Below are 23,539 nucleotides of genomic sequence, written 5' to 3'. Positions count from 1 at the left end.
ATTTTCCATCCCTCTTTTAATGATTCCTAACAGTCTGTTTGCTTTTTTTGACTGCCACTGCACGCTGTTTTCAGAGAACTATCCACAGTGACTTCAAGATCTCTCTCGAGTAGTTGTAGCTAAATTAGTCCCAATCATACTGTATAGTTGCAATTATGTTTTCCAATGTGCATTACTTTACATTTATCAACATTAAATTTCATTTGCTATTTTGTTGCCCAATCACTTAGCTTGGTGAGATTTTTTGAAGCTCTTCACAGTCTGCTTTCGTCTTACCTATCTTAAGCAGTTTAGTGTCATCTGCAAATTTTGCCACCTTACTGTTTACCCCTTTCTCCAGATCATTTATAAATAGATTGAATAGGATTGGTCCCAGGACAGACCCTTGGGGGACGTCACTAGGTTACCTCTCTCCATTCTGAAAACTTACCATTTGTTCCTACCCTTTGTTTCCTGTCTTTTAATCAGTTGTCAATCTACGAAAATACCTTTTCTCTTATCCCATGACAGCTAGCTTTACATACAGCTTGCAAGGTTTTTACTTTAGTCACTGTACCTTTTAATTTTTGTTTAACTAACCTCATTTTTGTGTCGTTCCCCTTTCTGAAATTAAATGCCACAGTGTTGGGCTGCTGAATTGTTTTTCCCATCACAAGGATGTTAAATTTTATTACATTATGGTTGCTATTGCCATGCAGTCCAGTTATATTTACCTTTTGGATCAGAGACTAGGACTAAATCAAGAACAGCCTCTCCCCTTGTGGGTTCCAGAACCAGCTGCTCCAAGAAGCAGTCATTTAAGGTATCAAGACATTTTATCTCTGCATCCCATCCTGAGGTGATGTGCTCCCAGTCAATATGGGGACAGTTGAAATTCCCCTACTATTACTGAATTTTTTTGATAGCTTCTTTAATCTCCTTTATCATTTCATAGTCACTATCACTGTCCTGGTCAGGTGGTCAATAATACATCCCTACTGCTATATTTTTATTAGTACAGCATGGAATTTGGTTCATTTAACATTTTTTTCTTCATTCAATTCTACATTTTCTTTCACATACAATGCCACTCTCCCACCAACAGGACCTGTTCTGTTCTTCTGATATATTTTTTCCCTGGTATGACTGTGTCCCATTGATTGTTCTCATTCCACCAAGTTTCTCTGATGGCTATTATATCAATATTCTCCTTAAATATGAGGCATTCTAGTTACCCATCTCATTATTTAGACTTCTAGTGTTTCTGTATAAGCATTTGAAAAATTTGTCTCTATTTATCTGGTTGCCATTTCCTGATGTGTTAGACTCTTTTTCTTTTGATTGTTTCTCATCTGATCTTATCCATACTTTATCATCTTCCATCCATTCCATTAAGGGTCAGGTTTACCCATTAACTACTTAACCACTCACATCCTTAGCCTTGATACCTAGGCTAGCTGCTCTCCCCCACCTCCTGTTTGTCTGGGGGAAGCCGCCTTGGGGTGGACAGGGCCGAACTGCCCAGCCTTGGGGTGGTCAGTGGAACCAGTACGTGGAGGGTGTTGCTCCCTCCCCCATTTAGCATTGTTTGGAGCAATGGGGCCACTTACAGTCTGGTGGCTGGCAGTGTTGAGCCCTGTCTCCATCTGGCCACTCTCTTGCTGGTGTGGCCACTCCTCTGTGGTCACTTTGCAATATAGGTGTCTATGGATCAGCCCCCTCTCTTTCCATGTTATGGAAAACAGTCCCATTCCAGGCACATCCCATTTTCCTGGCACAACCAAACCCTGACTTTGCTTTAAGTTAGGCTAAGAGAAATCTGCATACCACATTTAATAGTCCTAGCTCTTATAGTTTAAAGCAGTGATCTCCAACGTTTTTAAGATCTTCAATTTAAGTGCAGCATAAGATCTACCTCAAACCCAAACACCCTTGCCCCACTTCCTTCCCCCACTTTTCTAAGGCCCTGTCCCTGCTCCACCCCTTCTCCAAGGCCTCCCCCTGCTCACTCCATCCCCCTTCCTCCCCAAATCTCATTACTTTCACCAGGCTGGGGTAGGAGGTTGGGCCAGTAGAGGCTGTGGGGTAAGTAATAGAACCCTTAAGAAGAAGAATCTAATATTTACTAAGGGTATGTCTAGAGTACATGCCTCTGTCACCAGAGGCATGTATATTAGGCTACCCAGCATAGGAAAATGAAGCGGCGATTTAAATAATCGCCACGACATTTAAATTTAAATGGCTGCCACACTGAGCCGATCAGCTGTTTGTCGGCTCAGTGTGGTAGTCTGGATGCTCTGTGGTCAACATCAAAGGCATTTGTCGACCTCCCCAGTAAATCTCATCCCATGAGGCATACCTCTGCCCACAGTTAGCCTGCCTCCTCCCTTTTACTCCACCCCTTCCCCAGTACTCCAGCAGGGTGGGAGCCACGCGGCTTCCTCCCTCACTGTGCGGGTGGTGGAGGTGCACGCCCTTTCTCCTCATGGGGATGAGGATGGACCCAGGAGGCCTCTTCCCTTGCAGTGGGAGAGCCAGAGCTGCATGCCTGCCCCTCTTGCAACCAGAGGGAGAAAGCCAGGTCTGCTGCGGCCTCTGCCTGACCCAACCCGGCAGTGGCTGGAGGGAGACGAACCAACCCCAACCCCCTGGCAGCTGAGGGGGAGCCGGGACTGGCAGCCAGGGGTAGTGAGCCAGTGCAGGCCAGCGCTGCCACACCTTGGCCTGGCCTCTCCTGTGGCCTGGGGGAGAGACAGGGCTGCCTACCCCCCCCCCCCAAAGAGGGGTGTTGGTGAGCATAGAGAGCAGGGGGTGCAGCTAGAGTTACTAGGTGTCCAGTATTCAACTGGACAGTCCATTTTTTTGTTCCCTCTGTCCATTAAAAAGATTCAGAAAATATTGGATATGTGCAATGTCCGGTATTTTCTGCTCTTCTGGCTGGGCCCCCGACAGAAGTCTGGTGGGGGCAGGGGTAGTGGCTGAGGAGCTGGGGCCGCGAACGGTGCTGGGAGCCCTCAGCTCAGTTGGTTGTGTGCGGAGCTTATTGGGGGCAGAGGGGAGTGGCTGGGGAGGCATAGTTGTGGTAGGGTTTTGTTTGTTTGTTTTGCTCAACAAATTTTTAGCACGTGTGTTTGGTATTTTTTGGGAAATGATCTGGCAACCCTAGGTGCAGCCCCCTAGACATTTTTTCTTACCTTTTTAATTTTTAGTATGTTTTTATGTATTGAGTTTAAAATTGGCAGATGGAATGTTTAAAACTGTATGGCTGAGCTTTGAAGTGTCTTTGATGTATTCTATATGTCTAAGTAAGACTTACTGCCAAAAGCAATGAAAAGGAAATTAAAAGGATGCTCAAGATAACCATTGAAAAAAATTCCCTTACCTGGCAGAGGTTTTGAAAATGTATCCAGTCAATGGTGATTTTCTGCAAGGATGGCCTCTAGGCTTCATGTTCTTGACAGTTTTTGAATATCTGGCATGTAGGACTTTTCTTCTGTTGTTGGAGAACTGCAGAGCTTCTCTTTCTCTCACATGGAAGGTAACAGGAAAACAGATGTAAACTCGCAAATCCTTCTGCTGTCTTATGTCCTTGGCTGTTGGAAATATTGTTTGTTGATTTATATTTTTATAAATCAGTTTATAAATTGATTGAAGTCCTGCAATTATATTTATTTTTGAGATGGATTGCTTTTGTTTCCTTTAGTAGAAGGTCTTCAGCTATAAATCATGTAAGTATGCCTTTTAAATGTTTCCTGGGCATGAGGTTTGTCCTAGCATTCTATGTGCCTCTGTTTCAAAGTCAGTGCCTGGAGGTAGTGCCTGTGAGGTCAAATTAGCTGCAGAAAGCCTCTTGGCCCTCCTTAATGGGGTAATAGCACAATTGCATGGATTTCCCTAGCTTTTTATTTAGAAATATCCTCCAATGTGTTTCTTAAGAGCCTCAAACTTGATCTACATTCCTTTGGGCTTGGGGGACAAGTTACTTTAGTCATTTTGTTAAGAGGACATCTCTAAATTGTGAAATAAGGGGATTAAGTGTAGGATCATTTCCAATCCTTGCCATGATGCTGTTCACAAGTCATGACAAGCCTTAAAAATGCAGGGGGGAACCCTTCCAAAGAACTCACATCAATACCAGTGTTGCTCCTGTTCCTGGGAGAAAGTGGGGAAGTGAGTTAGGTCCTGCATCTTCCCAGCCTTTCAGAGAAAGGAAATGGTGGCTGGTGGAGTGCTAAGCCCGAAGCTTTGTTTTCTGGATTTTTGCTGACTGTTGCTTCTTTTCTCTGAAGGAAAGGAGCATGTTAGAAGCATGGACCTTTGTTTCCTTTCTGTTAGGCAAAATAAAGTAACAAAAGAAAACTTAGTGGCATTAGAAGACCCAATTCTTTTCTTGTGCTCCATGTATCAATCAAGCCATTATTTTCTAGTCTGTTTATTTCCCAAAGCAAAGGATTGAAGACTAATTATTTCACTAGGCAGAAGCAAGGATAGACAGGTCATGTCATGAAATAATTGTTTCTTTTCCAAGAGCATAAAGAGGATGGAGTTGTACCTGCTTATACTAGCTCTGAATTTTGCCCTCAATGTGTCTAAATTTTCCAGAGGATAAGGTAACCCTACTTGACGTCATTTGGTAACTCAAATTGCTATGTCTTTAGGGCTTCATTTAATCTTTGTTTCTCCTATTCACTAGATTTACAAACTAAGGGTCAAATTCTGTCAGAAGTGCATGTTCAACTCCCAAGGCTTTTGGTGCATCTGAAAGCAGAGTTGGTTTTAAGGTTTAGAAAACAAGATACATGGAAATGAAGGAAAGGACATATCACAAATAAAATTACTTATCTTACAGATGGGTGAACAGAAACACAGAATTATTTGAGGGTGTGTGCAAGATCAGTAGTAGAACAGTGCAGAACTTTTGAGGTTCTGGAATAAACTCCCAGTATGTGTTTATGCTCTTATGTGAAATAATACACATATTAGGGCCCAACTCTGAAAACATGCAAATGAATAATTTTATAGTACATATTTGAATAGTCCTATTGAAAGCATGAAAGTACTCATACGAATAAAGTTATGGGCATCTTTTCACAATCAGGCCTCCCAGTTATAATCTGACCTCTCAGGACAAAAATTAATTAAAAAAGTCATATTTGAAAGAGTCTAGCCTCTGGGATTGTTAAAGAAGCACACTTCACAGGTAATTGAAGATACCTTTCTAGAGTTATATATTTGTCTCTTGTCTCTGGAAGGTAAGTCACTGTCGGCATTCTAATACATTAACCTGGTACGTATTTATATGGAATGCTGAATAATACAGATCAGAAAATTATGGGTCCTATTTCTGCGCTGGGATGCAGTTCTCATTGAAATCAAGGATCCTCCTCAGAAAACTGAACTTTTCCTTTATCACTTTGGGAACTCATGTGTACATTATTATAGGAGGGAATTAATTATTTTCACCCAAATTTACAAAAGGGAACACTGAGGCACAGAATCATTAATAACTTGCTATATAAAATGGAACCTCGCCTCTGATTAGAATTCGGAAGTTCCTGTCTTAGCCCTATGCATAGACCCTAATTCTTTCTTAGAAACAGTTGGAGGACTTCAAAATCAAAGAATTACTTCCAGGAAACTCCCACATCTATTCACAGAGGCCAATATTCACTGGTATTCATTGAAGTAAAGATATTTGTAGAAGCTTCGAGCCTAAATACCTTTTATAGAATTATAGAACTGGAAAAAACCTCGAGCAGTCATCAAGTCTAGTCCCCTGCCCTCATGATAGCAGCAAGCACCACGTAGGTCAGTGGTTCTTAGCCTCTTTGGCTTAACCAATAAACCAAAATTACCCCTCTTAAAATGGCAATAGACAGAAAGAAAATTACCGTTAATCATTTTTATTATATTTTGTTTTCTCATACATTATGTTGAATAAAATTGAACCCCTGTTGTATTTTAAATTTATTGCCCCTGAAATATGCCAAATTACCCCTCGAGGAGTAATTACCCCCAGGTAGGGTTGCCAGGTGTCCGGTATTGTACCGGACAGTCCAGTATTGCACACTCTGTCCAGTAAAAAAATCAGAAAATACCGGACATGTGAAATGTCCGATATTTTCTGATTTTTCCTGCTGAGCACCGGACAGAAACCTGGCGTGGAGTCCCAGCTGGGAGACGGAGCCGCGATTGCTGCCAGGAGCCCTCAGTCGGTTGAGTGTGAGGAGGAGGGGAAGCCTCCTCCTCACTGCTGCGTCACTGGGAGCCTATGCGGGACAGGCAGCAAGTGCCTGCCCAGGTCAGTCCTGCTCCACGCCGGCCAATTTGCTCACCCCCCACCGGCCAGCTGGTTCTCTCCCAGTTCCCCTCCTGATCTTCCCTGGCCAGCCCCCCGGCACCGGCCCCCAGCTCTGCTTCCTGCAGGCCCGTTCCTCTTCCTGATCTCCCCTGGTCAGCGCCACTGCACCCCACTTACCTCCCTGCTCTGCTTCCTGGTGGCCCGTTCCTCTTCCTGATCTCCCCCGGCCAGCGCTGCTGCATGCCCCCCCCGCCAGCTCTGCTTCCTGTCCCCCCTTACTCCCGGCCAGCCCTGCCCCCTCCCGGCCAGTCCCTCCTCCCCTGATATCCTGTGGCCAGCCCCGTTCTGCCCGACACCTCCCCCCCGACCAGCCCTGCTTCCCGTTGGCCCCCCCATCTTCCCCGGCCAGCCCTGTCCCCTCCCCGTTAGCTGTTTCCAGGCCCCCCCTTCCCGGCCAACACTGCTCCCTTCCTGGCTGGTTCTCCCTCCCCCCCCTTCTGCCTCCTCCACCCCATGAAGTGTGTCCATTTTTTTTTTAAATAATGACTACCTGGTAACCCCTAGCAGTGATCCAGGTTTTTGGAGTCTTTTTTTTTTCTTCCTCAACAACTTTGGTCCCCCCCCCCCCTTTTTTTCCTTCAACAAAATTTTTTCCAGGTGTTTTTTTTGGGGGGGGGGGAGGCAGTGTTTGGTATTTATGTTTCAGCCATCTGGCAATCCTAACCTCAGGTTAAGAACCACTGAGCTAGATCATCCCTGATAGATGTTATCTAACCTGCTGTTAAATGTCTCCAATGATGGAGTTTCCACAACCTCCCTAAGCTTATTCCAATGCTTACATTTTTCCTAATGTCCAACTTAAACTTCCCTTGCTGCAATTTAAGACCATTGTTTCTTGTTTTATCCTCAGATGTTAAGGAGAATATTTTTTCAGCCTTTTCCTTGTGACACCCTTTTGGGTAATGGAAAACTGCTATTATGTCTCTTCTAAGTCTTCTCTTTTCCAAACTAAACTAACCTAATTCTTTCAATCTTCCCACATAGGTCATGTTTTCTAGACTTTTAATTATTCTTGTTGCTCTTCTCTGGACCTTCTCCAGTGTCTCTATGTCTTTCCTGAAATGTGGGGCCCAGACCCAGACACAATATTCCAGATGAGGCCTAATCAGTTCAGGGTAGAGCAGAAGAATTATTTCTCGTTTCCTTCTTACAACACTCTTGCTAATACATCCTAGGATGATGTTTGCTTTTTTTCTACGGTGTCACACTGTTGACTCATAGTTAGCTTGTGGTCCACTATGATCTATAAATCCCTTTTTGCAATACTTCTTCCTAAACAGTCCTTTCCCATTTTTTATGTATGAAACTGATTGTTTCTTCCTTAGTACTTTGCATTTGTCCCTGTTGAATTTCATCCTATTTCCCTCACACCATTTTTCCAAAAGCTTCAAAGTGGTAGCCAAGTTAATCTGTAACTGGAAAACTTGAAAAACAACTAATTGTCTAACAGCACCTTTAAGACTAACAAAACATACCCACGAAAGCTCACGATACTTTCTACATGTTTTGTTAGGCTTGTAGACTATTCGTTGTTTTTCAAGTTTTACCATTTTTCCTGTTTGTCCAGTTTATTTTAAATTATAATCCTATTTCCAAAGTACTTGCAACCCCTCCCAGCTTGGTATCATCAGCAAATTTTATAAATGTACTGTTTATGCCATTATCTAAATTGTTGTTGAAGATATTGAACAGAAACAGTTTCAGAACTGATCCCTTCAAAACCCCATTCATTGCGCCCTTCCAACATTACTGAACTATTAATAACTACTCTCTGGGAATGGTTATCTAACTAGTTATGCACCCATTTTATAGTAGTTCCATCAATTTTGTATTTTGTTTCTCCAGTTTATTAATGAGAAGGTCATGCAAGACTGTATCAGCTGTTTCACTAAAGTCTAGGTATACCACATCTGCTTCCCCCTTATCCACAAGACTTCTTACCCTATCAAAGAAAGCTATCAGATTGTTTTGACACGATTTGTTCTTTACAAATCCATAACTGTTACTTATCATCTTATTATCTTCTACATGATTGAAAATGGATTATTTAATTATTTGCTCCATTATCATTCCTGGCACAAAAATTAATCTGACTGGTGTGTAGTTTCCTGGCTTGACTTTATTTCCCTTTTTCTAGATGTGCACTATATTTATTCTTTTCCTGTCTTCTGAAATCTCTTCTTTTTTTCCATGATTTTCAAAGATAATAGCTAATTACTTTGTGGATCTAAACTTCAGTCCATTCCTCTAAAAATCAGACTTTTATTTTAAATACTTTCTCTTAGCGGGGCTGGTGAAAATAAAATGCTACCTTACCTGCCTACCTCACCAGTTAACGTAAAGTGTTATGTAGACTCTGGCAAATCGAAGAGGGAGGAATGTCCCTTTCATGAGCTCTTTAGAAATTCCGTTCCGAAGGACTCATAAAATTAGCAAAGACAAGAAGGATCTTCCTACATCTTCAGAAGTAGCATAATAAATTATCTTCAGTCCGACCCATTTCTGAAGAATGATGAAGAGATTTGGTATGCGAAGGTAGAGAGAGCAGGACCAGATTTTTATGGCCCGAGATAGTTCCATTGCTAAGACTGAAGAGCTTCTACCTGCTATTCTCCCATCACTATATTAAACCAATTTAGTAGGGAAAGGAGGAAATGATCTTGTTACACCACAAGGAGCTTCCTATTCAGAACATGCTCTGATGTTAATAGGTGTAAAAGTAATGATGACCAAAATCAGATGATTGTAAAAATAAGCCTGTTATCAGTACTCCTGTGTGACAGAGTAACCTTTGTTACAATTATCGTCCTTTGTTATTGTATAGTCAACTATACAATATTCTTGCCAGCAAGTTAAGGAAATATGGATTGGATAAATGGACTGTAAGGTGGATAGAAAGCTGGCTAGATTGTTGGGCCCAACGGGTAGTGATCAATGGCTTGATATCTGGTTGGCTGTTAGTTTCAAGTGGAGTGCCCCAAGGATTGGTTCCAGGGCTGGTTTTATTCAACATCTTCATTAATGACCTGTATGAGGGGATGGATTGCATCCATAGCAAGTTTGCGGATGACACTAAGATGGAGGAGAGGTAGATACATTGGAGGGCAGGGATAGGGTCCAGAGTGAGCTGGACAGATTAGAGGATTGGGCCAAAAGAAATCTGATGAGATTCAAAAGGACAAGTGCAGAGTCCTGCACTTGGGACGGAAGAATCCAAAGCATTGTTACAGGCTGTGGACCAACTGGCTAGGTAACAGTTCACAGAAAAGGACTTTGGGATTACAGTAGATGAGAAGCTCTAATTACAAGTGCTTCTAATACAGAGGCAGCAGAGTAGGGGGATGCAAGGCTCCCTAAGAGTGGAGCCAGAAGTGCACTGGCTGCCAGCCCCACCCCTGAGGACTATCAAATAGTTGTGTAACCGACAATACTTTGTGCGGTTACACAACTACTCAATTATCTGATATTTAACAGTAATTCCTAGATACAGTAATTCCTCATTTAACACATGCCCGCTTAACACGTTTTTGTGATAGCACAATTTTTTTTTTTAGGGAATGTTTTTTGAGTTACATGACTGTCCCTGGAATAATACGATTTCCCCAGCCAACCTGTTGCCAACAGTAGCGCGGGGCTTCTCCCACTTCCCTGCAAAGCGGCGGAGGGTTCGCTGCTTGCCGCGCCGTTCCCCGCTGACTCCCCCTTGCTGGACACCTTATCCCCTCTCCTCCACCCCCGCTTGCAGGCTGGCTGCTGGGTTTCCCCAGCCGGCCCGTCGCCGGCAGCTGTGCGAGGCTTCCTCTGCCTCCCTGCAAAGTGGTGGAAGGTTTGCCGCTTGCCGCGCCGTTCCCCGGCAATCCTCCAGCACCCCCACCAGACACAGTGTGGGTCCCGGCAGACCCGTCACAGGGGCATACTCCCAACCCAATCCCCCTCCCCTCTCCTCCTCTTCACTTCCCCAGAACCAAACACCTCCCCTCCCTTCTGTAACTCAGTCCCCTTTCTCCCCCGACCTTATGTCCGACACTACTGCTTGAAACGCAACCCCCACCTTTTCCATTATTTTCAATGGGAAAATTGACCCCGCATAACACGTTTTCACTTAACACGATCATTTTCTGAAACATATCTATAGTGTTAAATGAGGAATTACTGTACAATGGGAGATGAAGGCATGTGGCCTTTTTAGTGTGACAGTATTTATTCTGAACATTTAGAATTCCTTGCAAATGTATATAAGGAGAGGTAATTCTAATTCTTTCTCTGTGATCAGCAAACTCAAATAGCTAAGGAGGTTTGTGTTCAGACTTCTCCACTCACCTAAAAGTATTAATCTTTGGGTTGAGCATTAGACAGATGCAATCTCACCCACCAAACCATTTGCTGAGAGAGCCTGAAAAAAAAGATGAGGGGCTGAATACTGAGGCAAACAGAGTGGAATCAGTGGAGTTAATTTGCATGTGCATTGATATGAAGGATGAGCTTTTGACCCTTAGGCTAGAGTTTTTGCGCAAAACCTCGTGGAGTGTCCACACCTCAAGTGCGTTTTTGCGCAAGTAAAAAAAAAAGAACAGCGGGGTCTTTTTTGGTGTAGGTAATTCTCATGCTACAGGGAATAACTCGTTTTTGCGAAATAGTTCTTTTGCAAAAAGGTGTGTGTGGATGGGCAAGAGGGGTTTTTTGCTCAAGAAAAGGGAAGAGGAAAAAGCACAGGTGCCCTGGTGGCCATTCTGTCCATAGCAATCACAGCATACCTGTGACAGAGCATCCAGACAGTCTTTGCTTTTTCGATGCGCTTTTGCAGTGTGGATGCTTTCTTGTACGAGACATTTTTGCGGAAGATCTCTTCCGCAAAAATCTTCTTGCGCAAGAAGCCTGTAGTCTAGACATAGCCTTACTGTGGAATGCCCTTCTCAGCCTTAACCATAGCAGGACCACAGACATGTTTGGAATGTCAGTCCTTGCTAATAATACCTCTTATAGGTCCTTGGTTGTACAATGATTATGAGGGGAAAAAATCTGGTCTGCATATTTTGGTTTTACCCCACAGGTTGTTCTTTTAAGTTTATTTTTCTTGCTATTAATACTTTAACTACAGAAACCCACAAAAATGTACTATTGCCTTATAAATTAATTCAAACATGCTTATCAATGTTTGTACACTTGTAAGGTACAGTGGCCTTGGACTCTTTTGTTTGGAAGAACAATGAAACTAATGTACTGATTTCACTGAGTGGTAAAAGGCAGATACGTTGTCTCAAGAAGAATGACTTCTGCTAAGATCATTATGATCTTTTGATAACCTATTCAACATAAACCTTTGCTCTCACTGGTCATATAAGTAGAAATAAAATCTCAACATATTAGGCATAGTTTTTGAGTGGTGTATCCCAGCACCAAACATACCCTATGGTCATAATCACTTCACCAGGATAAAAAGAAAATCTATTATAAGTATAGCCTGGTAGTGCAGTTACATATACTCTTCAGAGTTCTTTGTTAGTGATCTTAGGAAGAAATACTGAGCTTTGTATTGCAAACTTGGTATCTGAGTAGTAGGAACTGTGCACAAAGCAAAAATGCTGGCTTTCTTCTGCCTAAGTCTCTAAAGGTATGTCTACACTACAGCACTAATTCGAACTAACTTAATTCGAACTAGTTCGAATTAGCGTTTTGCCAGTTCAAACTAGCATGTCCACATTGAGTGGACCCTGAACCGAGGTTAAGGATGGCCAGAAGCAGTGCCGGCAGGGCATCAGATTAGGACTTAGAGCGTGAAGCTGCTGTCTCACGCTAGCCGAGGGCTGTGGTTAAAGGGACCCGACCCCCACCCCGGACAGACAATTCTCAGGGGTTCCCCGTTCGCTTGTCTAACTCGATGAGGAACAGCAAAGCAGTCCTGGCTTGGAGTGCCCTGAATGCCCACACTCGGCACATCACAGCACTCGGCCATCAGCCCGGCTGCACTTGCCGCAGGCTTCCATCCGGGAGGGGGTCAGTTGGGGGGCTGCAGGAGAGCTTCCACCCCGAGGAGCCCCCAGAGCCACCCCAGTCCTCCCCATCGGGGGCTCGTACCCCATTCCTCCCTCACCTCCTTCCACTTATCCCTTCCTAGCCCCCCTTCCTGATGTACAAAATAAAGGTCACGTGTGTTCATAAATAGAAACTCTCTTTATTGAACAAAACTGGGGAAGACTGGGAAAAAGAGGTAGGAGAGGGGAAGAGAGAGAGTGGGAGAGGGGAGAGCAACTAAAATGATCAGGGGTTTGGAACAGGTCCCATATGAAGAGAGGCTAAAGAGACTGGGACTTTTCAGTTTAGAAAAGAGGAGACTGAGGGGGGATATGATAGAGGTCTATAAAAGCATGAGTGGAGTGGGGAGGGTGCATAAAGAAAAGTTCTTCATTAGTTCCCACAATAGAAGGACTAGAGGACACCAAATGAAACGATGGGTAGCAGGCTTCAAACTAATAACAGAAAGTTCTTCTTCACAAAGAAAATAGTAAACCTGTGGAACTCCTTGCTGCAGGAGGCTGTGAAGGCTAGAACTATAACAAAGCTTAAAGAGAAATTAGGATATGTCTACACTACCCCGCTAGTTCGAACGAGCACGGGTAATGTAGTCATCTGCACTTGCAAATGAAGCCCGGGATTTGAATTTCCTGGGCTTCATTTGCATGAAGCCGGCCGGCGCCATTTTTAAATGCCAGCTAGTTCGGACTCCAGCTACACGCGGCACGGAGTCCGAACTAGCCGGCATTTAAAAATGGCGCCGGACGGCTTCATGCAAATGAAGCCCGGGAAATTCAAATCCTGGGCTTCATTTGCAAGTGCGGATGACTACATTACTCGTGCTAGTTCGAACTAGCGGGGTAGTGTATACATACCCTTAGATAAATTCATGGAGGCTGGGTCCATGGAGTGGTATTAGCCAGGGGATAGAAATGGTGTCCCTGGCCTCTGTTTTGGAAGGCTGGAGATGGATGGCACGAGACAAATATCTTGGTCATTGTCTTCGGTCCATCCCCTCTGGGGTAACTGTTGTTGGCCGCTGTCGGCAGACAGGCTACTGGGCTAGATGGACCTTTGGTCTGATCCAGTATGGCCGTTCTAAGCTCAGGGTCAGGGGTCTCACTGGACCACCTTGATTTTCATGCACAGCTGCTCCTGGGTGGCCAGGCTGGCAGCTATCCTGCCCTAGATGGCCACTTTCCTGTGCCTAGTGCGGAGGTCGTGGATTAGGTCCACGATCTCCGCACTAGACCAGGCGGGCGCCCGCCTCTTGCAGCCCCGGGCAGGCTCCTGGGAGCCGCCAGCCTGGTCCTGGGAAAAGGCGGAGGGCTGGGTGGCAGCGGGTGGCTGGTTCATGCCGTGCCAGGTGCAGGGTCTGCTGGCTGGGTTCTGGCAGGCTTGCACCTGGCATGGGCACCGTAGCCAGCCCGTGCCCCTTTAAGGGCTCCAGGGCCGGGAGGGGGACAGAAAAATTTCCCTGGTGGTGCCCAGAGTGGCCACCAGGGAAAGCTGGGAAGGGTAGCCTCTCACTAGTTCGAATTAAGTGGCTACACAGCCCTTAATTCGAACTACTTAATTCGAACTAGGCGTTAGTCCTCGTGGAATGAGGTTTACCTAGTTCGAATTAAGCGCTCCGCTAGTTGGAATTAAGTTTGAACTAGCGGTTTGCCTGTGTAACGCCTACCAAAGTTAATTCGAACAAACGTCTGTTAGTTCGAATTAACTTTGTAGTGTAGACATACCCTAATTGGAGTTGATTGCTGAAGCAGAGAGTTTCTTTCTAGAACTCTGGTATTGGCAAAGGGCTAAGATCCCTAAAAAGAAGGATTGTCTTCTATTTTTGACCACCACTGTTCCAGAACTGGCATAAAGAAAACCAGAGCTCAGCATATATCCAAACTCTTTGTGATTGATTTCTCTTTTACTAGGAAGCCCTCAGATCTTCTATCATTCGTCAGAGGGGCACCCATACTTAATTCTTACAAAGACTGAGTAATTTGGGCTATTGTGGACAAAATGATTAACGCTAGGGAAGAAGGGTGAGATTGAAATGTACTTTCACATCCCAGCCAAGGTGAGAAGCTACAGCACAATGCCTTTGTGGCCGTGAATCTCCATTGAAATAATTTATTTCAGATTCACAATGATGTATTTAAGAACGGGATCTGGTACAAATTCTTTATTCACTTATGCCAGCTATGTGTGAGTCTCCACTGTGTCTTATGGTCACAAAACATATGTAAGTATAAAGGGGATATCAAAGGCCACCAACCTCATTTGGTAGCATTTTATAGCTTCTTTACTTATGTTTAATTAGTTTTGCATTGTGTCCATACTCACTGGTGATACATGTAGTGAACTGCTGAGCAGCAGTTAGTCCTTGTTGCCGAAATTAGCCTATTTAGTTTTATGCAATCTGGAGTTTGATGAGAATCAGTGAGTGAATGAATGTATTTAAATTAACTGCTGACTCTCCGATTTACTGTCAAATTTAGTAGTTTGGCCAACGGGTTATTTCTATCAGTAACATCGGTCTGGGAAATACAGATAATGAGCTCCCAAGGCTTGTGCCTATGATTGTTCCTCTTCTCTGTAGAGCTTCCAGCAATATGTTCTCCTTTCACTGAGGCAGTAGCAGTTTGCAAGTGTTTTTAACTGAATGGGGTAGAGAGACTATTGGTTTTCAATAGGCTAAGTGTTAGAATAGCTCCTTTTAGCTTCTCTGTTTGGCTATTGGCAGACTTCATCATGTGAAAATGGGGGATGTGGGAAAGAGGACTGTAAAGGGTTCTAAGTGCTTACTGCTTCTTTACCAAGGATGGTATTCTTCATTTTCTTCACATACTTTGTATTTTGGATATATGTAGCATATTTAACTTGTAAGTTCCTTTTTCTATTTGTGGATTAAATTAACTTTGTCATAAAGATTGTAAGTCATCTTTGTAGGTGGAATACTGGAAGATCAGGCTTTTTTGCTGTAGTGTAGGAAAAAGAGAGGAGAATCTCCCCTTCTTGAAAAAGTGGGATCTTCAGAAGCAAATGATATTTAATCTATTAACTGGCTAGTTAAGTTTGTAAATTCATCACTTTCCTGTGTGCAGAGGTCCTCACATCAAAGCTCCAAAGAGAAAGATGGGCTACAGCAAGGTCAGTGCATAGATGCAGATGGTGCATCGTCTGTGTGTTTGGGTTCTCCTAGGAAAGTTGGTTTTGAAGTTAGAACCTTCTGCAGTACCGTAAATGTAGTCAGACTGTGCACTGAGTAAATTGCAAAGGGTGTTTGTGACGGGATGCAGGAGCCCCCCAGTAGCGGAACAGAGGAGGGACCCCCCTGGGGGACGGAGACGGTGCGGGGCCGGGCTTCCCCCGAGGGGAAAAGGAAAGCATACCAGGAGTGGAGACTCTGGGCGGGACGGGCTGATGCACGACAGGGAGCGAGGGGAACGGCAGAGGGCGCTCAGTGGACGGGGTCAAAGGGAGGACGCTGGCGCAGGCGCATGGGCAAGGGCCGGCCATACAAGGCCACAGTGACCCACTCAAGGAGGCGGGAGACATCCTGAGGGGGCGGAGCCAGGAGGGGGCGGGCTGGCAAGTCAAAAGGGCACAGCTGGAACAGGGAGGGACGGCGTGCATGGGAGAGGGAGCCGCCGTGATCAAGGTGGGGGCAGGAGTTGCGGCCTGGAAATAAAGATGCCAAGAGGTAAGGACCCTTTTTGGCGGGGGAGCAGTGAAGAAGAAACCCAGGGTGGGCAGACGGACTGCTGCTTGCGGGCTGGCGAGTTTTGGCAGGTAGCCCCGCCTGTAGAACAGAGAGGGAGTCTCTCCGTTCTTAGGGCCCTGGGTTGGGACCTGGAGAGAGGGCGGGCCCAGGTCCCCTCATAAACCCACCCCGAGTTTGGGGAGCAGAGACTGGAGTTGGGCATCTAGGAGTGCCCTTGCATGGCCAATAAAGGAGGAACAGGAGAGTGAAAGGGAGGGGCAAATCCCCATATGCATGGGGGTCGATCTCTTATAATGTGTCTTGGAGTTTTCCTTGTTTGTTGTCCCCTCACAGAGCCTTAATTACTTGGATTTACAGCAAATGAATTTATTATTCATCCAGTTGTAAAATTAACATCTTAAAAAAAGGAAAAGAGACTTTGCTTTTGTTGGGGAAATTTTTTACAGTGGAAACATGGGCTGGCAGAAATTTTCCATCAAAACAATTTTTCTATAGAACTGGGCTTTTGACTAAGGGTACATCTACATTTCATGGCTATTTTGTGATACTGGAGGTGTCCCAAAATAGCTATCCAGTATTTACACAAGTCACCCTTTATTTCAAACTATTTTTTGAAATAATGGGCATGCTATTTTGCCATCCTGGTAAACCTCGTTGCATGAGGAATAAGGGATGGTTTGAAATAGCATGTTATTTCCAAATTTAGCGCTGTGAAGATCCACCAAATTTCATAAGGAGCTATTTCGAAATAGATTTGAGATATTATACACAATTTGTGTAGCGCAAATTGCATATCTTATTTTGAGTTTAGGGTGCTTTGTAGACACACCCAAATTCAAGTTTTTTATTAATCATCTGCTTTACTTGGAGAACGTAGACATTTTAATGAAAAAATTGAACATCAGAAAACTGAAAAGTTTGTGACTGCAAACTTTAAATATTCAGTTAGGCAATGCTGCTGTTGGGCTTTTTGGAACTTGTAGTAATGTTACCTCCTACCCCATTCTCCTCAATTGGCTAGGTTCCTTGGACAGATTGTAAATTGGGTGATGTCACAGGAAGATATAATCAGGACTGTGAGAACTAGCACTTATGATCTGTTCAAATATAACCTCTAGCATGAAAAATCACTCCCAGCTGAATTATATGAGTGTTTTTAACTAGCCACTCCTGAATTATATTGCAGAGGGATACCTCCATCTCAAATGGAGATTTCCAAGCACTCAACGCTGTTTTAAATGGGAGTTAAATGCTGCTATTCTGATTTAATAATGGGTTTGAAACTCAGCTGGGTCTGGTGTACGCCTACAAATTGCAAGGCCATTGAGAATTAAGTCCCTTAGGTGTATTCCCAGCCACATCAGTACTTTAATGATTAAATTAAGTTGGGTGACCCTGCTTTTTGAGTTGAATTGTTACACCTGCTCACAGGTTTGCTCATCTAAAGTACCAGTGCCTTCCTGGGAGGTATTGAACACTCCCTGTTCCGTTGAAAACAGGAAGTGGTTGGGCATGTTGTACAATCAATGTTATATTCCTAAGTCTGCCTTCATTTACACGTATGCAATCCCTTTGAAGATAATTAATTTTGATGGCCTTGGCTACCTGCATGAACACGGCCCCAACTGTGGAGTTCCCCATGCAGAACTGATTCCCGACGGAGCGGTAGCTGTCCAGCATGATGATCTTCTGCGGGGCGATGGCCATGCACTTCTGCAGGGGGATGAAAGGTCTCATGCGGGTGTCCTGTTGCTTGAGGACAGGGGCGAGCCACTCGCAGAGCTACAGGAATGTGACTTTGTGCATGAGGAGGTTGTGCAGCCACTGCTGATCATTCCATCCCTGCAGGTCACCAGTCTGAGCTCATCTCCTTCTGCCATAAGCAGCATTATATAGCGTCCAGGGGATTGAGGGGCGTGCATATCAGCAGGAGCATGAAGACCTGGATGAGCAGGGCCTGTGGCCCACACTGGCATTTGTCCTTCTCATCCTCGTTCTGCTGGCACAACATGTGGGCAGTCTGGAAGTACTGCACCATGAGGTGCAGCACGGGTCCCATGAGCCTGGCACTGCTTTGCAGCAGCTCTGGCTTCATGGTGTCAGTGCTGTGGCGTCCGCGCGGGCAACCAGAGCACAAGATGGCATATGCCCACAGTGTTGCTTTTCTGTCCCACAGTGGGGGAGGCAGTGGAGGAATGGCTTGCGAGACACAGCCATAGAGGGGAGCCCCTGTAAGCACACTTTGCAGCTTGCCAAACGAAACAGCCACAGGGAGTATCCGCCCTTTTTGTGCCCTCCCCGGAGTATTTCCAACGGCTCTAAGTCCGAGGCAGGCTCCATTCAATGTTCACGTGATATGTCGGACTAATTTGGATTAATTTTGAGGTTTCCCCATAATGAGGACACACTTGTTCAAATTTGTTAAATGGAGAGTTATTAAGTCAAACTTAGTAATTTTGAAATAGTTTTCTAGTGTAGACATGGCCATAAAGAGTTTGTATATGGCTGAGCACATACTTAGTTAAGATTGATCATTCAGCCCTTATTCAGGAGTCTAGTTCCCAGAATGACTGCTGGATCAGTCTATAAAGTAGCTGAAATGAAATGCCCATGCTGCAGTACAGGCAGGCAAAACCCATTCACTAGCAGGAAGAATCATTGTTCTCATATAGGGCCTCCTACTGAATGCCTTTCCTAATGGGAATTCTATACAGAAGACATACAGAATTGAGTGCATAGCTTGGAACGTAAAATAAGAAGTTCACTGCACAATGCCTTCTTCAGGAGCCTGGGGAGCAGATGAATTAGGAAGGTGCTATCTGAAAATGTAAGACTCGCTAGAATGTTATATAAGGTGCTTTTTTTAAACAAAAAGTATTTTAATCCTAAAATCCTTGAAATGAGCACATTAAACATCACTTTTGTACACCACACAGATTTGTTTTGCTCTTGCACTGGCAAATTAGACTTGTTTTGGTCCAAAGCCAAATAATATATGAGGCAATTTCATGCCTCATGAATTATAGAAGAGAATGTTTGGTATATAAAGCTTGTGTCTTCAACTTGTTGGTTCCCCTCCCATTTCTTTTAATCCCTTTGGGGATTTAGTTTGAACCATCTTCCATAGCCTGAACAGTTTCTAAAAGCTGGGAGATTGCTCCAGTGGAATGAAAGGAATTTCAAATATGATCCCTTTCCTTTGTGATGGAATTTCTTTTTGCTAATTTCAGATGGTGACAAAATATGCTTTGATCTTAGCATAATGGTCATCTCTATCCAAAAAACACTTTCTGAACTTGGGCTCAAAGGACACAAAAGGCAATTAATTTAAAAAATATTTTCTGGGACTTTATATGAACTTTTTGAAAGTTAAGATGTTTCCATACTAAAATACATCTTCCTCCTTCACTTTAGTATGCTGACAAATAGGATAAGGCACAGAAGTGAGTCTGCTAACCTTACATTTTTTAAACAAAATAAACAAATCAGTTTGTGAATGGAGAGGGAGGAACAAGGAATTTCACTTTCCAAACAGCTGTGCTTAAGATGTCTGTATCGTGGGCAAGTTTTGGTTAAATCTGTACCAGTTTGGGGTCTGATCCTATAACTTTGATTTATGCAGGTAAACCCAGTGATTTCAGGGGGATGTTTAGATAAGGGCTACTTAACTAAGGATTGGCACAAACAGTTTTTTGACTGAAGTCCCTTAAGATTCGAAAGGACTTTTAAAAACTGCATTAACATCTCATCTGTGATAAATTTAAAATAATCTGGTGAATGGGGCTGGATGAACATATATCAGAAACGCCATATGCAATGGAGACAGTTATCTGCCCCTACCAGACTTTGGTTTGCCCCTACCATCTTTTCATAATTTCCCTTTCTTTTACTTTTGTGTCCTCTCTGACTTTGAAGGATATAATCACCTCTAATGTTCTGTAGGCTGACACAATTTTGGTCCTTCCTGCTGAAAATTTTTTTCTGAAATGATACTGCAGTGTATGCAAGGGTGAATCCAAACATACAGTATTTCTGTAAAATCTCTGGGACTCTTCAGTTAGATGGTATATAAATGTGCATCATATACATAATTTTTTCAGAAATTTTTTTATACAATTTTTATACAGGGAGAAATACCTAAATTTATCCTCAGTGTCACTCATAGTAAAACTTTGATACACATAATGTAGTTACATGGCATAATGCTTGATCACTTTGCTTAATTTTGTTAAGGAACAGAGGTTCAAATTTTGCTTTCTATATTGGTATGAATAGTCCCATTGAAATTGGTAGGGCTACTATTGGTATGAGCAAAGGGAATAGAATTTGCTCCACACTTTTTTTTTGAAAAACCCTGAATTATATGAAAACGCTTAAGATATAAACATGTTAAAATGTTTATGAGGTTTTTTCCTCTTTCCATTCCTCAATATAGGATGGTAAAGTGTGAAAATGTTGCCTTAGTTATTCATGTACTTACTGTGCAGAGCTTAGCAGTTCAGTTTTATTTCAGTTTGAGCCTTTTACCATGGCAACACATTTCCCATTTTGCAAAAATGGGGCCCAGTCCCGCTTGTCTTGTAGTCTAGGAAAGTACTGCTGTTTGTTTCAATGGGATAAATATCAGGTCTGTGTTCTCTGACAAAATGGTACAAAATTAAATATAAAAGAAAGTAGAGCAATGATCAATGCAAAATAAAACCAGAGGGCAGTCACTCCAGATGTATTAAGCAATCAGGATAAAATTGCCAACATCTAACATACAAGCAGGAGAATCAGAAAGAAAAAAGGCTTCCAAAATACAGTAACAACCTTTAGCACATGTCTACATTGCATCTGGAAGTGAGTTTTTTCTTCTAAAATGGCATGAAATCAGCATTGTTTGTTTAGAGTACTGATAGCATTTTTGCTCACTGTTTTGAGTACTAATAGAATTTTTTTCAGTGTTTAAATTGGTTTTCTTTGCTTCTTGAGTTCTTGGGATTTTTTAAGCTGACGAAGCTAGAAACAGACAAAATGTGCATTTTTCTTTTATGTGCCATTTGAGTAATAGTAACTGAGTAATAGCATGAAGCTCCTCTTCATGCTAGTGAACTACAATATACTTGTGTTTACAATGTGGTGAAATATATCTGAATCTTTGTTAATGATTTTCCAGTGTGGCTCAGTAGATACTGATTATTTTTTGACCTGTCATTACAGAGTTCTCAATCAGATGTCACATGGAACTAGTGTCAATTTAGAAATCTGATAAGGTAAGACCTTATTTACCAAAGCAAATAACTTCATTCTTTGGTATTGGTAAAGTGTAATATAACAGAAAATCCTGACAAGAGGACCTGAAAAAAAAACGCATAATAAATGTTGCAGCATAAGCAGACCTCATTTTGGATCTGTTTATATATAGCAAAGTGTTGGTTCAGGATATATGTTCAATACAGACCACAGGCTAGATGGGATGCCCTCACACTCTCCTTGTGATGTAAATGATTGGCACTGATACAAAGCTTTGTGTCCATTGAGTCATTTCTGCGATAGTTTTCCCATGCTGGATTGTAAAGCTCCAGAGGAAGTACACAGCAGAAAACTTTCAAAGACATAAAAATAGCCATTTTTAAACTCCCTCATGTTTTCAGACAGTTGATATTTGTCAGTTGTGCTAGCAGCTTTCAGCCTTGTATAATTTCAATGAGCCTTTCTTGGACAGAAGCAGGTTCTTGATTGCTTTAGCAAGTGGTTCTTTTTAATTCTTATTATTTTGCAGATTCTGATGTTGATGCTTTAGCAAGTGGCTCTTTTTAATTATTATTATTGTTTCCTCTTTAATAGCTGAATCTTTCATCAGATTAGCAGTTACAAGATGAGCTGTATTTTTTATTTCATCCTTTTCTAGAAAGTACAATGGGATCTGAAAAAGCAAGATTCCAGTATGAAGTGTAAGATTCTTATTATGCTTGCACTTTATTAGGGCTGTCAGTTGATGTGATTAACACCTGTGATTAACGCAGGGCAGGATTTACATGTTAATTTTTAACGCGTTAATCTCAGGTGTTAATGCTGTGCTGCCCCTTTGAAGTACAGGGGCGGCCTTTCCAAGGGGCAGCGTTGCACAGAGCCAGGGTCAACTGGGGACTCCAGCTGATCCTAGAGCGCTTTGGTGCTGCCCGTTTGAAAAGCTGCCACTGTGTTTCAAAGAGGGAGCACACGTGATTAATCATGATTAATGTTTTTAACCGTGTGACAACCCTACTCTTTACAAACTTCATCCATTGGTGAAATGCAGCCACCTCTGGAGTGGAATGCTGCTTAAAGCACAGCCTCTTACCATAGGACAAGTTAGGACATGAAGTAAGGCAGAACTCTTCTTCCCAGGAGTGAAGTTGGATCTCTGACCATGAGTGCTTATGACATATTTGAAAGTGTGTTGTCTCATGCTTGCATGTACTGACTGAAAGGGAAGAGTCACCTCTATTGAATACCTTATACCCAGGGCTGCCAACTAGGTGGGAGAAAGGGGGCAGCTGTCTTCGCGCCTGGCGATTTTTAAAAGAGTCCAGGACTCCCAGCCTCTGACACTGCTACCATGATAGTAGTCAGAGTCTCAGGCCCTTTACATTACTGCCGGAGCCCTACGAGGTGCAGACCAGGCAGCACTGAAGGGAGACTAGCCCCCAGTCCTGCCTCTTCCACCTAAGCTCTGCCCTTTCTGGAGGCTCGGAGCTGCCACCAGGTCCTCCACCTTGCCCAGGTGCCTAGCAGTTCTGTCCACAGTCCTGTCTACACCATTACCTACAGGCTTTTCTTGGAAGGCCTGAGGGAGGCTGACACCTAAAGAAGAGGTCTGTGAAAGCTTGAAAGTGTGTCTCTTTCACCAGCAGAAGCTGGTCTAATTAAAGATATTAACTCACTTATTTGTCTCTCTGGGTATGTCTACACTACCACCCTAGTTCGAACTAGGATGGTAATGTAGGCAACCGGAGTTCCAAATGAAGCCCGGGATTTGAATTTCCTGGGCTTCATTTGCATCTTGTCAGGCGCCGCCATTTTTAAATGTCCGCTAGTGCGGACTCCGTGCCACGCGGCTACACAGAAAAGTCTGTGTTGTATGCGGTGTACCGTAGTCAAAAAGTTTGAGAACCACTGCCTTAAGACCAACACAGATACAAAACTACATAACATTATTTAGATTGTGGGATCTGATGAGATCTGTGGTCTAAGGTGCAGTGGCTGCAGGGCATATGTGCATTAGCTGAACATCAAGACAAATTGCTTTTAGTTTATTGATTTTCCATTTCCCTATTTGAAAATAGCTTATTTAATAGCAAGAAATTTCAAAATGTTTTACTTTATATACTCTAACAAACAAGACTCTTACCAAGTCAAATCTGACTTTGATGCACTGCTGTGGGTTTTTTAATGTTTAGCTCCTATCCCTTTATTGCTTTATGAAAATATTCATTATGACT

At 43.3% G+C, this 23,539-nt stretch overlaps 1 protein-coding gene across 13 annotated transcripts in view; it reads left to right on the top strand.

The window, feature by feature from the left end:
* The window catches only part of ARVCF (ARVCF delta catenin family member), a 592,161-nt gene that overhangs the window by 90,615 nt on the left and 478,007 nt on the right, over positions 1 to 23,539 (top strand). For 9 of the 13 annotated variants that reach the window (XM_075898313.1, XM_075898316.1, XM_075898322.1 and 6 more), the window contains one exon: positions 21,276 to 21,328. The exons of the other annotated variants lie outside the window; for them this stretch is intronic. The gene's annotated coding sequence lies outside the window, so the exon portion shown is untranslated. The remainder of the gene's footprint in view (positions 1 to 21,275; positions 21,329 to 23,539) is intronic. 13 annotated transcript variants of the gene reach the window in all.

Source organism: Pelodiscus sinensis, chromosome 15 (genome assembly GCF_049634645.1).
Source record: "Pelodiscus sinensis isolate JC-2024 chromosome 15, ASM4963464v1, whole genome shotgun sequence".
Taxonomy (NCBI): Eukaryota; Metazoa; Chordata; order Testudines; family Trionychidae; genus Pelodiscus; species Pelodiscus sinensis.
Note: the sequence above shows the minus strand (reverse complement) of the source record. Positions and strands in the feature narration are given on the sequence as shown.